Source organism: Chiloscyllium plagiosum, unplaced genomic scaffold, assembly GCF_037043375.1.
Source record: "Chiloscyllium plagiosum isolate Xiang-an unplaced genomic scaffold, Cpla_swu_hap1 HiC_scaffold_22, whole genome shotgun sequence".
Lineage (NCBI taxonomy): Eukaryota > Metazoa > Chordata > Chondrichthyes > Orectolobiformes > Hemiscylliidae > Chiloscyllium > Chiloscyllium plagiosum.
In genome coordinates this window covers 65806110-65820112 of record NW_028270160.1, presented here as the reverse complement: position 1 = coordinate 65820112, position 14003 = coordinate 65806110, and the positions used below count along the sequence as shown (strand labels likewise).

The window sequence follows — 14003 nt, the reverse complement described above, 5'->3', positions numbered from 1 at the left end:
CCTCCACATCCTTCCTATAGTATGGCGACCAAAACTGCACACAATATTCCAGATGCGGCCGCACCAGAGTCTTATACAACTGCATCATGACCTCAGGACTCCGGAACTCAATTCCTCTACCAATAAAAGCCAGTACGCCATATGCCTTCCTCACCGCACTATTTACCTGGGTGGCAACTTTCAGAGATCTGTGTACATGGACACCAACATCCCTCTGCTCATCCACACTACCAAGTATCCGACCATTAGCCCAGTACCCCATCTTTTTGTTATTCTTCCCAAAGTGAATCACCTCACACTTAGCTACATTGAATTCCATTTGCCACCTTTCTGCCCAGCTCTGCAGCTTCTCTATATCCTGCTGTAACCTGCCACATCCTTCCGCACTGTCAACAACTCCTCCGACTTTCGTATCATCCGCAAACTTGCTCACCCAACCTTCTAACCCCTCTTCCAGGTCATTTATAAAAATGAGAATAGAAGAATGATCAACATAAAAGGTAACTCAAATCTACTGGCCTGTAAATAATAAATGGTTAGTGAAGCAGGGTGGAGCCTATTGGGGACAATGAAGGTAATGTGTTCTGAGAGGTGCAAGGCTAGAATACTTAATGAGCTCTTTGTACTGTGTTTACTAATGGAGAGGAATATGACACTATCAGTAAAGCGCAAAGTCAAAAATCAGGCAAACCAGGTTATAGTCCAACAGGTTTATTTGGAAGCATTAGCCTTCAGAGCACTGCTCCTTCATCAGGTGGTTGTGGAGTATAACATCATGCTCACAGAATTTATAGCCAAATGAGTCCAGTGTGATACAGTATGCAATCTTAGATTAAAACCTTCATCTTTTGCTTTTTCTGTTCTTTGATATGTAAATCCCAGAATGTCTTTTAAATTACATTCTCAAGTTAGCTCAGCTTTTTGAACAATAGGTGTGAAGTCTGTCTGTGTCCCAATGCTCTGTCAGACTACAAACCCTCTATAGTTTTACAGAGTTTTACATGGATTCATGCAGTTGTTGAGCAAAATAAAATGTACTTCTGCAAAAACAAGTTCACCCCATAAGCTTCTATATATCCTCATGTAGGAGCAACAGGTTGAGTGTGCATGTGAGTGCGTTTGTGTGGGTGTGAGTGCACTTGATAGAGTGTACAAAGTTAAAAATCACACAACACCAGGATATAGTCCAACAGGTTTAATTGGAAGCACTAGCTTTCGGAGCGCCGCTCCTTCATCAGGTGGTTGTGGAGAACACAATTCTAAAGACGCAGAATTTATAGCAAAAGTTTACAGTGTGACGTAACTGAAATTATACTTTGAAGAAAACGTTGATTGTTTGTCGAGTCTCTCATCTGTTAGAATGACCATGATAGTTTCATTTCTTTCATATGTAAATCACAAAACTTTTTTTAAAAGTTACATTCTCAGGTTAACTGTAACAATTGGTGTCAGCCTTCGTTGTCCAGTACTTCCCAGGAGCCGAAAAACGATACCATATTCTTCGGGACCTGCAACACCTCGCCAAGACCTTCCCCACACCTCCACTGCTCGCCTTTAAACAACCACCAAACCTCAAACAGATCATTGTTCTAGCAAGTTGCCCGGCATTCAGGACAACTCCATACAACCCTATAACGGTAAGCACTGCAAGACGTGTCAGAGTGTGGACATGGATACCACCATTACACGTTCGGACACCTCCCACCTTGTATGTGGCAGGTACTCATGTGACTCAGCCAACATTGTCTATCTCATACGCTGCAGGCAAGGATGCCCGGAGGCATGGTACATTGGTGAAACCAAGCAAAGGCTACGACAACGGATGAATGGGCACCGCACAACAATCAACACTCAGGAGGGTTCCCTCTAGTTGGGGAACACTTCGGTGGTCCAGGACATTCGACCTCGGACCTTCAGGTCACCATCCTTCAAGACGGACTTCAGGACAGACAGCAGCGAAAAGTGGCCGAGCAGAGGCTGATAGCTACGTTCCATACCCATAGGGAGGGCCTCAACCGGGACCTTGGGTTCATGTTACACTATAGGTGACCACCATTGCACTATACATACACATACGCACACAGGCACTCCTATACACACACATACACACAGACACACGTATACACAGACACGCACACAGACACACACACACTCCCAAACTCACACATGCATGCACTCACAGACTTAGACACTTTACACTCACACACACACATATACAGTCTCTCTCACCGACACTCACAACCCCCCACCCCAGACGCACACACATTCCTACAGACACACACACACATGCATTCTTTCACAGACTTAGACACTTTACACTCACATACACATATATATACACTCTCTCTCACACTCACAACCCCCACCCCAGATAGACAGACAGACACACACGCACACACAAAAACCCACATGCACACATACACATATACGTTTGTGGGGTGAATTTGTACTTGCAGAGTTATGTTGTACTTTGCTCAAAAACTGCATGAATCCATGTAAGACTGTTAACTCACTGTTTAGATTAGAATCAGTCTAAACACTATAGCACAGACAGAGAACACAGGGGGATAACACCTTCAAGATCTTAACATCTTATCTGGCTGACACCAATTGTTACAGTTAACCTGAGAATGTAATTTTTAAAAAAAGTTTTGTAATTTACACATGAAAGAAGTGAAACTATCATGGTCATTCTAACAGGTGAGACACTCAACAATCAAGGTATTTTCCAATGTATAATTTTAGTTACATCACACTGTAAACGTTTGCTATAAATTCTGTGTCTTACAATTGTATCCTCCACAACCACCTGATGAAGGAGCGGCGCTCCGAAAGCTAGTGCTTCCAATTAAACCTGTTGGACAATAACCTGGTGTTGTGTGATTTGTAACTTTGTACACCCCAGTCCAACACCGGCATCTCCGAATCATGATCGGGTTTGTGTGTGTATATATGTGTGTGTAGGCTTGGTGAAGTGTGTGTGTGAGTATAATGAGGTATGTGTGAGATGGTGTGTGTGTTGGTGCAAGCGCAGGAAGTGTATGTGCTTACATATGAAAGAGAGCTTGTATGTGAGGGACGGTTTGCGTGGGTGTGAGAGTATGTAGAAGGGTGTGTGTGTGTATGTGTATGTGTGTGTCTACCATGCAGTGGGGTCACCTGTAGTGTGACATGAACCCAAGGCCCCAGTTGAGGCCATTCCCATGGGTACCGAACTTTGCTATCAGCTTCTGCTCAGCCACACTGCATTGTTGCTTGTCCCGAAGACCACCTTGGAGGATGGTCACCTGAAGATGCAAGGCCAAATGTCCCAGTCCTTCCCCTTCCCCCCACCCACCACTTTAAGCCCACTCTTTCCACTCAATTCACTCTGTGTTTGAGACTGTGATTTCATGTGTGTATATATGTACATGTATACCAGTGTGTCTATGCGACCAGATGTAGACTGTGTGTGAGTGTATGTCTGTATGTGAGAGTGTCTGTGTGTTATTGTGTCCATAGGAGAATGTCCATGAAGGTGTACATCTGTGTGTGTATGTGTGTTTGCATGTGTCTATCTGTGTGGGTGTATGATTGTAGTGGTTCATGTGAGAGATGATGCCTGTGAAAGTGTGATTTTGTATGTCTGTGAATGTGCCGAGTGGCTGAGCCTGCATGTGTCTGTGAATATGTGTGTAAGAGGCTGTTTGTGTGTGAATGTGCATCCAAGAGAGTGTGATTGAGATGGTGCATTCATGAATGTTTCGTGTGCCTATCACAGAGGCAGACACAGAGCACCTCCCACTCCCTTAATCTTCACATTATCAATTGCCTTCACTGTCTCCGCTTTTACTAATAGTGTCAGATCCCTCACACACATTGGCACAGACGCCATTTCACACACACTGTCCTGTGGGTGTATGGCTATGTGTGATAGAATCTGCATTGGAGTGTATCCGTGACAGTGTGCGCCAGTGAATGTGTTTCTGTGTGTGTGCCTCTGTGATAGTATATATTTGTATGTGCATGTCCATGAGAGTGTATATATGTTTGTAGGAGTGTCTGTGGGCCTATGTATGTGTGTCTGTCAGTATTTGTGTGCCTGTGTGAGTGTATCTATATGTATATCTGTCCATGTGCGTGTGTCTATGTGTGAGACCATAACTGCATAGATAATATGTGTGAGTGGGCATGTGAGTGTTCTTGTATGAGCATGTGTATGTCTTTGCATGTGTGTGAATGCATGAGAGTGTGTGTCTGAGTGTGCAAGTGTGTGTGTGCCTGTGAGTGACTGTGCATCTGTGTGTGTGTATTTGTGTCTGAGTGTGTGTATGTCTCTGTGTGATTGTTTGCGTGAATGTATCTGTGTGTGAGTGCATGTCTGTTTGCATATGTGTGTACGTCTGTACCTGTGTGAAGTGTGCATGTGTGTATGTGAATGCATGTGTCTGTGTTTGTTTGTGATTGTGTGAGTGCATCTGTTCATGTGTGCGACTGCATGTGTGTGTATGCATGTGTACAAGTGAGTGTGTATAAGCACAATTGTATGTCCTGAGTGGTTGAGAAGGATACCAGGTATTTAATTATTATTTGATTGTGGACTGATGTGGGAAAAGAACTGTTTAAAAAGGATTGTTGAAGGATTACTGCACTTTTTTAAAGCAAGGAAAAAGATGCTAATTGAAAGTGCTGTTTACACGGTGCTGGCTCAAGCACTCTGGTTACAAATAAATTGAAGCCATGGGATTATGTACAAATAAAGATTTGGGCCAGCAATAAATAGCTGATTGGTCTGCGGACTAGTCACCACCTATCAATGAGAAAAATTTCCTGCCAACCAACAATTATGTGATTTGCTTCAAGGTACCTGAACAGCTTAGGTGTGTAAATATTGGAATGAGAAGCAATCTGGAAAGAAGGGAGTGGTGCTTTTGCTTTGCATCAAAAACCATCTTAAATCTGTAGAAAGCCAGTTTACATTTTCCCTCACATATTGCTGTATCTCCTAACCGGTAAGCCAGAGACTTTGTAAATGTGAACCAGCCAATGGACTGTCTCATTGAACCCTGTGGTCAGGGGCCACTGAACTGCCTTCCCTTTGCCCATCACGCCCCTTTTTTTTCACTGTCTCTATGTGTGTGTGTGTGTGTGTGTGGTGAGGGAGTTAATCAGTGAGTTAGAACATAGAACATAGAAAAATACAGCGCAGTACAGGCCCTTTGGCCCTCGATGTTGCGCCGATCCAAGCCCACCTAACCTACACTAGCCCACTGTCCTCCATATGCCTATCCAATGCCCGTTTAAATGCCCATAAAGAGGGAGAGTCCACCACTGCTACTGGCAGGGCATTCCATGAACTCACGACTCGCTGAGTAAAGAATCTACCCCTAACATCTGTCCTATACCTACCACCCCTTAATTTAAAGCTATGCCCCCTCGTAATAGCTGACTCCATATGTGGAAAAAGGTTCTCATGATCAACCCTATCTAAACCCCTAATCATCTTGTACACCTCTATCAAGTCACCCCTAAACCTTCTTTTCTCCAATGAAAACAGCCCCAAGTGCCTCAGCCTTTCCTCATACGATCTTCCTACCATACCAGGCAACATCCTGGTAAACCTCCTCTGCACCCGTTCCAGTGCCTCCACATCCTTCTTATAGTATGGCGACCAAAACTGCACACAATACTCCAGATGCGGCCGTACCAGAGTCTTATACAACTGCAACATGACCTCAGGGCTCCGGAACTCAATTCCTCTACCAATAAAAGCCAGTACGCCATATGCCTTCTTCACCGCACTATTTACCTGGGTGGCAACTTTCAGAGATCTGTGTACATGGACACTAAGATCTCTCTGCTCATCCACACTACTAAGTATCCGACCATTAGCCCAGTACCCAATCTTTTTGTTACTCTTACCAAAGTGAATCACCTCACACTTACCTACATTGAACTCCATTTGCCACCTTTCTGCCCAGCTCTGCAACTTATCTATATCCCGCTGTAACCTGACACATCCTTCCTCACTGTCAACAACTCCACCGACTTTCGTATCATCTGCAAACTTGCTCACCCAACCTTCTAGCCCCTCCTCCAGATCATTTATAAAAATGACAAACAGCAATGGTCCCAAAACAGATCCTTGCGGAACACCGCTAGTAACTGCACTCCAAGATGAACCTTTACCATCAACTACTACCCTCTGTCTTCTTCCAGCCAGCCAATTCCTAATCCAAACCTCCAACTCACCCAAAATGCCATACCTCCGTATTTTTTGCAGTAGCCTACCATGGGGAACCTTATCAAACGCCTTACTAAAATCCATATACACCACATCTACCGCTTTACCCTCGTCTACCTCCTTAGTCACCTTTTCAAAGAATTCAATAAGGTTTGTGAGGCATGACCTGCCCTTCACAAAACCATGCTGTTACAGTTACAGGGTAGTTACAGTTTAATTGGTATAGTTCATGTCAACAGTTCATAATTGTTTTTCTGTGACTAGAGTCTATTGGTAATAAATAGCGATAGTAGTGGAATGTCCCATCTAAATAAAACAACAGCTCATCTAGGGCAATGAAAGCAGCATTAGCCAACTGAATGGTATGTGGGGAAAATTGGCCAACTGAACAGCATGCTGGGAAGGGAACCAAGATAGATAGGCTTATGCCCGAAAGGGTATAGTTTAAGTTGATTGGCCTAATTTGCATTTATTTCTGTCTCCAGGCAACCAGCTACACTAGCCTTTGGACCAAAAGGTTACATTGTATCTTGTTCAGAACACTTGATGCTGTCAGATAGTTACGCTAGCTGTTAACTTTCTTAAAGGTACAGTATACCCACATCTTCATAACCAATGCAAAGCAGATGTGTTCAGGGATTTGTAAGTGAGGTGCATTAGTCAGGGGGAAATGTAGAATAGTAGGATGGGGGAATGGATCTAGGTGGGTTACTCCTTGGAGGGTCAATATGGACTTGTTGGGTCAAATGGCCTATTTCCACACTGTAGGGATTCTATAAAGATGGTAAATAAGTTGATACCACCCCGGTTATAGCAGCTGAACTGAGGGTGAGTCTGTTCTCCTTGCTCCCAAGGTTCCTACCTCTTGGGCTGACATTGTTTCTGGAGTGTCAGCCCCTCTGATTTGAGTGGGCCCTTTAAGTATTGTTCTCTGGTTCATCCCAAAATACAATGACTTACTATTTACTATGTCAACATGATAACCAACATGCAGGTTCCTCTTATATAATTACAATGACACAATCCTAATGAGGAAGGGCTCATGCCCGAAACGTCGATTCTCCTGCTCCTTGGATGCTGCCTGACCTGCTGCGCTTTTCCAGCAACACATTTTCAGCTCTGATCTCCAGCTTCTGCAGTCCTCATTTTCTCAGCCAAGATAGATAGCCAGGAGACCTGCAGAATTCACTGTCAAATTGAATCAAGTCAGACAGAAATGCGAGCCATTTACCTTGATTGACTATATTGAATAGACGTTGATGAGATAATGCTGTGCAGTTTCGAATGGAACAACAGATCAGAATTTCAGTAGAACTGCTTTTGAGACAGCTGAGAGTCAGCTCAATAAATGGGGAGATTACATTATCCTATACGGTCTTTTGTAACGCCTTTTCCTGGGACAGAAATTCATCCACATGGAGGAACTGATTTACGTAGATAATATTGTGTCATTAGGATTGTGCTGAAAATGTGTTGCTGGAAAAGCGCAGCAGGTCAGGCAGCATCCAAGGAGCAGGAGAATCGACGTTTCGGGCATGAGCCCTTCCTCATTAGGATTGTGTCATTGTAATTATATAAGAGGAACCTGCATGTTGGTTATCATGTTGACATAGTAAATAGTAAGTCATTGTATTTTGGGATGAACCAGAGAACAATACTTAAAGGGCCCACTCAAATCAGAGGGGCTGACACTCCAGAAACAATGTCAGCCCAAGAGGTAGGAACCTTGGGAGCAAGGAGAACAGACTCACCCTCAGTTCAGCTGCTATAACCGGGGTGGTATCAACTTATTTACCATCTTTATAGAATCCCTACAGTGTGGAAATAGGCCATTTGACCCAACAAGTCCATATTGACCCTCCAAGGAGTAACCCACCTAGATCCATTCCCCCATCCTACTATTCTACATTTCCCCCTGACTAATGCACCTCACTTACAAATCCCTGAACACATCTGCTTTGCATTGGTTATGAAGATGTGGGTATACTGTACCTTTAAGAAAGTTAACAGCTAGCGTAACTATCTGACAGCATCAAGTGTTCTGAACAAGATACAATGTAACCTTTTGGTCCAAAGGCTAGTGTAGCTGGTTGCCTGGAGACAGAAATAAATGCAAATTAGGCCAATCAGCTTAAACTATACCCTGAAAAATACCAAACTCCAATCAAGTTTGAATTTAGTATATTTGCAATATTAAAAGTCAATGACACAATCTGATGTTTTGGGGGTATATAAGACCAGGAAAAATTGAACAGTTGGGGGGAGAACTGCAAAGCCATCACACATACAGACTGCCTACAGAATAGCTCTCTGAAAGGTACCTTTATCTATCAGCGACCTGTGAAACATAATCCCTAAGAAGAAGAAAATAAAACAGAGGAAGGTATAAAGAGAAGATTTGACAGCTGGCTGGTTTTGAAATTTGAATTTCTGGTAATTCTTAATCAGGGGTTTTATCGGATTAGTATTGTAGAAGGGGAAGGTTAGAGAAAGGAGTTGTAAATAGTTGTTAGTTAATTATTTTCTGTTAGACTTTAAGAAATAAAGTTGCAAATTTTTACTTTAAATAATGACCTTTTGGATAGTTATAGAGTCACAGATATGTACAACAGGGAAACAGACCCTTCGGTCCAACCCCTCCATGCCGACCAGATATCCCAACCCAATCTAGTCCCACCTGCCAGCACCCGGCCCATATCTCTCCAAACCCTTCCTATTCATATACCCATCCAAATGCCTCTTAAATGTTGCAATTGTACCAGCCTCCACCACTTCCTCTGGCAGCTCATTCCATACACGTACCACCCTCTGCATGAAAAAGTTGCCCCTTCGGTCTCTTTTATATCTTTCTCCTCTCACCCTAAACCTATGCCCTCTAGTTCTGGACTGCCTGACCCCAGGGAAAAGACTTTGTCTATTTATCCTATCCATGCCCCTCATGATTTTGTAAACCTCTATAAGGTCACCCCTCAGCCTCTGACACTCCAGGGAAAACAGCCCCAGCCTGTTCAGCATCTCCCTGTAGCTCAGATCCTCCAACCCTGGCAACATCCTTGTAAATCTTTTCTGAACTCTTTCAAGTTTCACAACATCTTTCCCATAGGAAGACCAGAATTGCATGCAATATTCCAACAGTGGCCTAACCAATGTCCTGTACAGCCGTAACATGACCTCCCAACTCCTGTACTCAATACTCTGACCAAAGGAAAGCATACCAAATGCCTTCTTCACTATCCTATCTACCTGCGACTCCACTTTCAAGGAGCTATGAACCTGCACTCTAAGGTCTCTTTGTACAGCAACACTCCCTAGGACCATTAAGTGTATAAGTCCTGCTAAGATTTGCTTTCCCAAAATGCAGCACCTCGCATTTATCTGAATTAAACTCCATCTGCCACTTCTCAGCCCATTGGCCCATCTGGTCCAGATTCTGTTGTAATCTGAGGTAACCCTCATCGCTGTCCACTACACCTCCAATTTTGGTGTCATCTGCAAACTTACTAATTGTACCTCTTATGCTCGCATCCAAATCATTTGTGTAAATGACAAAAAGTAGAGGGCCCAGCACCAATCCTTGTGGCACTCAACTGGTCACAGGCCTCCAGTCTGAAAAACAACCCTCCACCACCACCCTCTGTCTTCTATCTTTGAGCCAGTTCTGTATCCAAGTGGCTAGTTCTCCCTGTATTCCGTGAGATCTAACCTTGCTAACCAGTCTCCCATGGGGAATCTTGTCGAACGCCTTACTGAAGTCCATATAGTCTTGCCCTCTCGACTTTTCATAGATTACTGCACAGGGTAAATCTTTTTGTGTTGTTGGTTTAAATTATGCTGGGGAGGAGGGGGGTACCCATTTCGTAACATACTTGCAAGCAGATTTTAAGCCACTGTAAGGACATAGGGTGTTTGTTAAGTCTCTCATCTTTTAGAATGGACAAGTTGGTTTCAGCTCTTTCATATAAATCACAGAACTTAGAGTTACATTCTCAAGTGAACTTTTACAATAAGTGCCATGTTGGCCAGGTGGTGTGAGGTGCCCTGTGTGAGGCTGTCTGTGCCCCAGTGTGATTTAAGTTTACTCTGGAAGTTAGAGGTAACAATGGATTTTGTAGAAATGTATGTATATATCTTGTGTTTCAATGACAATAAACCACATCTCATGAACCCATGTCTCATTAATAGTGGAAAACTAGTCCCAGTAAATCAGATATGTAATAAGTTTAAAATCACACAACACCAGGTTATAGTCCAACAGGTTTATTTGGAAACACTAGCTTTCGGAGCAACGCTCCTTCATCAGGTGGTTGCGGAGTATAAGATCATAGGACACAGAATTTATAGCAAAGGTTTACAGTGTGATGTAACTGAAATTATATGTTGAAAAAGACCTGGATTGTTTGGTAAGTCTCTCATCTTTTAGAATGGACAAGTTGGTTTCAGCTCTTTCATATAAATCACAGAACTTAGAGTTACATTCTCAAGTGAACTTTTACAATAAGTGCCATGTTGGCCAGGTGGTGTGAGGTGCCCTGTGTGAGGCTGTCTGTGCCCCAGTGTTCAGACTGATTCTAATATAAAAAGGGGATTTACAGAATCTTTCATGGATTCATGCAGTTTGAGCAAAAAAAATGGAATTCTGCAAGTACAAATTCACCCCAAAAACTTATATATGCATGTGTGCATGTGGGTGTGTGCGCATGGGGTGGGGGTATGAGTGTCTGTGAGAGAGTGTGTGTATGTGTGTGAGTGTGAGTGTAATTGGGTATACATCTGTGAGAGGGTGCGTGTGTGAGTGTGGAGGTGTTTGTTTGAGCGTATGAGAGAGAGCTTGTGTATGAGAGAAGGTCTACCTGAGTGTATGGGTCTGTAAGAGTGTGTGTGTCTGTGTCTGTGTGTAGTGCAGTGGGGTGACCTGTGGTGTGACATGGTGTGAGGCTTCAACTAGGACCTTGGGTTCATGTCACACTACAGGTGACCTGACTGCACTACACACACACATACACTTACAGACAGACAGACAGACACACAATCCTACAGACCCATACACTCACGCAGACCCTCTCTCATACACAAGCTCTCTCTCATACACTCACACATAGACTCCCACACTTAGACACGCACCCTCTCACAGGCACCCCTTTACACTCACACGCACACACATACACACACTCTCTCACAGACACTCATACCCCTCCCCCTCTCCACACCCACCCCCCCACCCCCACCCCCACCCCGCATATGCCCATACACACACACACACGCACATATATATAAGTTTGTGGGGTGAATTTGTACTTGCAGAATTCCATGTTATTTTGCTCAAAAACTGCATGAATCCATGTAAGATTCTGTAAATCCCATTTTTAGATTAGAATCAGTCTGAACATTGGGGCACAGACAGCCTCACACAGGGCACCTCATACCTTCAATACATTATCTGGGCTAACATGGCACCCATTGTTAAAGTTCACTTGAGAATGTAACTTTAAGTTCTGGGATTTAATTATGAAAGAACCGAAACCAACATGCCCATTCCAAAAGATGACAGTCTTAACAAACAATCCAGGTCTTTTTCAATATATAATTTCAGTTACGTCACACTGTAAACCTTTGCTATAAATTCAGTGTCCTTCGATCATATACTCCACAACCACCTGATGAAGGAGCAGTGCTCCAAAAGCTAGTGCTTCCAAATAAACCTGTTGGACTATAATCTGGTGCGTGATTTTTAACTTTGTACACCCCAGTTCAACACCGGCATCTCCAAATCAAGACATGCAATAGTAATTCTTGTTAGGTACAAAATTCTGATCCATGCTTTCTGTCAACTAACTCTAAAAGAGAGGTACATTGGGGAATTCTGTGAATTTTTGTTGAATGTTGAACTTTTGTGATGACTCTAGGTCTACAGGACCTTGATTTTCAGTGCACCATCTCATTGAGACATAACATTTCCTCAAGGTCTTTACTTCAGCTCAGCTTTTAAACATTGGAACTGCCCTTCAGATGTGGCACAGTACTGATTAGATTAGATGACTTAGATTAGATTACTTACAGTGTGGAAACAGGCCCTTCGGCCCAACAAGTCCACACCGACCCGCCGAAGCGCACCCACCCATACCCATTCCCCTACATTTACCCCTGCACCTAACACTACGGGCAATTTAGCATGGCCAAAGAAGTCCAAAGATGTGCAGGTCAGGTGAATTGACTATACTAAATTGCCCGTAGTGTTAGGTTAGGGGTATGGGTGGGTTGCGCTTCGGTGGGTCGGTGTGGACTTGTTGGGCCGAAGGGCCTGTTTCCACACTGTAATGTAATCTAAAAAAAATCTAATCTAATCTAATCTAAATTCATCTAACCTGCACATTTTTGGACTGTGGGAGGTAACCGGAGCACCCGGAGGAAACCCACGCAGACACAGGGAGAATGTGCAAACTCCACACAGACAGTCGCCTGAGTCGGGAATTGAACCCGTGTCTCTGGCGCTGTGAGGCAGCAGTGCTAACCACTGTGCCACCGTGCCGCCCGTGTCACTGTACTGACAGCACCTTTCACAGACTGAGCAAGAGAACAAATGAGTGACAGCAAAAAGATCAGTTGTGTGCTGTTGGGAAGAGAAATGCAACACTGGACAATGGTGCCTCCTGTTAGCACTGTGGTCATGTGACTTCTACCATGAGGCCCTGACTGGGGACATCCAATTTCAGTAAAAACCAATATTCCTCCTACCCACACTTCCTGCTGATGGTGAGGAAAAGGATCAGAAAATATAACACTTTGAAGAACTGGATTTTGAACAGAATAAGATGCCTCAGATAAACACACACGAGGCCCTTTACAATGGCATATTGTTTTTAGTTTGTACAGATGGCAAGTCCAACATTTGTTGCTCTCCCTAACTGTCCTTGACCTTTTTAGGGCAGTTTAGAGTCAACTGCATTGCTGTAAGTCTGGAATCACATGTAGACGAGACCGAATAAAGACGTCAGATTTCCTTCCCTAAAGGATATTCGTCAACTATGTGGGTTTTATGACAATCAACAGTGCTAACATTTAGGCTAGATTTTAATTCCAGATTTTTCAATTAAAGTTAATCATCCGCCACAGTAAGGTTTGAACCCACATTCGCATGTTATTGGTCAGAGACACTGGATTACTTTGGTATTGCCATGACACTACCTAGACCCTTGGAGAGAAAATAACAAGAGAACTAGACAGGAGAGCATTGTGAATTGCGAACAAGATGAAATTTGACTCTGAAGGAAGGAGTGAGGGTAAGACAAAAGGACGACATAATAATTGAGACTGAAGGTCTAATGGTTAAGTTGTGGCCTCATTCTCATGGGTTGTCCTTTCTCACTGCTGTTTCTGGAGTGGTTTGGCCCCATTTGATTAGTTACAGTGAACCTCAGTATTATTTCCTAAGACCAAATGTGATTAATTCAGGTTATTGTCACATTCCTTCTCCAGAGGCTAATGAACCAAGCAATTCACAGACATTGGTCAACATTGATTCACAGAGCATATTCCATGCCTTTCATTCTCCTGAGATCCAATCTAAAGAATCCACTTTTATCAATTTGACCTTGTGCCTCAGTTCCCTTTTCTTTTTTGACTTACGGGTTGTGGACGAGCAATTATTGCTCCCCGTTAATTGTCCTTGATGAGGTGGTAGTGAGCTGCCTTCTGCTTGCAGATAATAGAGGTCTAAGCCTATGAGTTGCTCACCCAAGTTTCCCAGTTGATATCAGAGGGTTCCCTGATCCCTGTGTTCTGA

General features: G+C 43.5%; 1 long non-coding RNA gene across 1 annotated transcript in view; it reads right to left on the bottom strand.

The window, feature by feature from the left end:
* LOC148146022 (uncharacterized) overlaps positions 1 to 14003 on the bottom strand; it is a 30916-nt gene that overhangs the window by 14096 nt on the left and 2817 nt on the right. The window contains exon 2 of the long non-coding RNA XR_015761021.1: positions 8216 to 8317. This is a non-coding gene — a long non-coding RNA (uncharacterized LOC148146022). The remainder of the gene's footprint in view (positions 1 to 8215; positions 8318 to 14003) is intronic.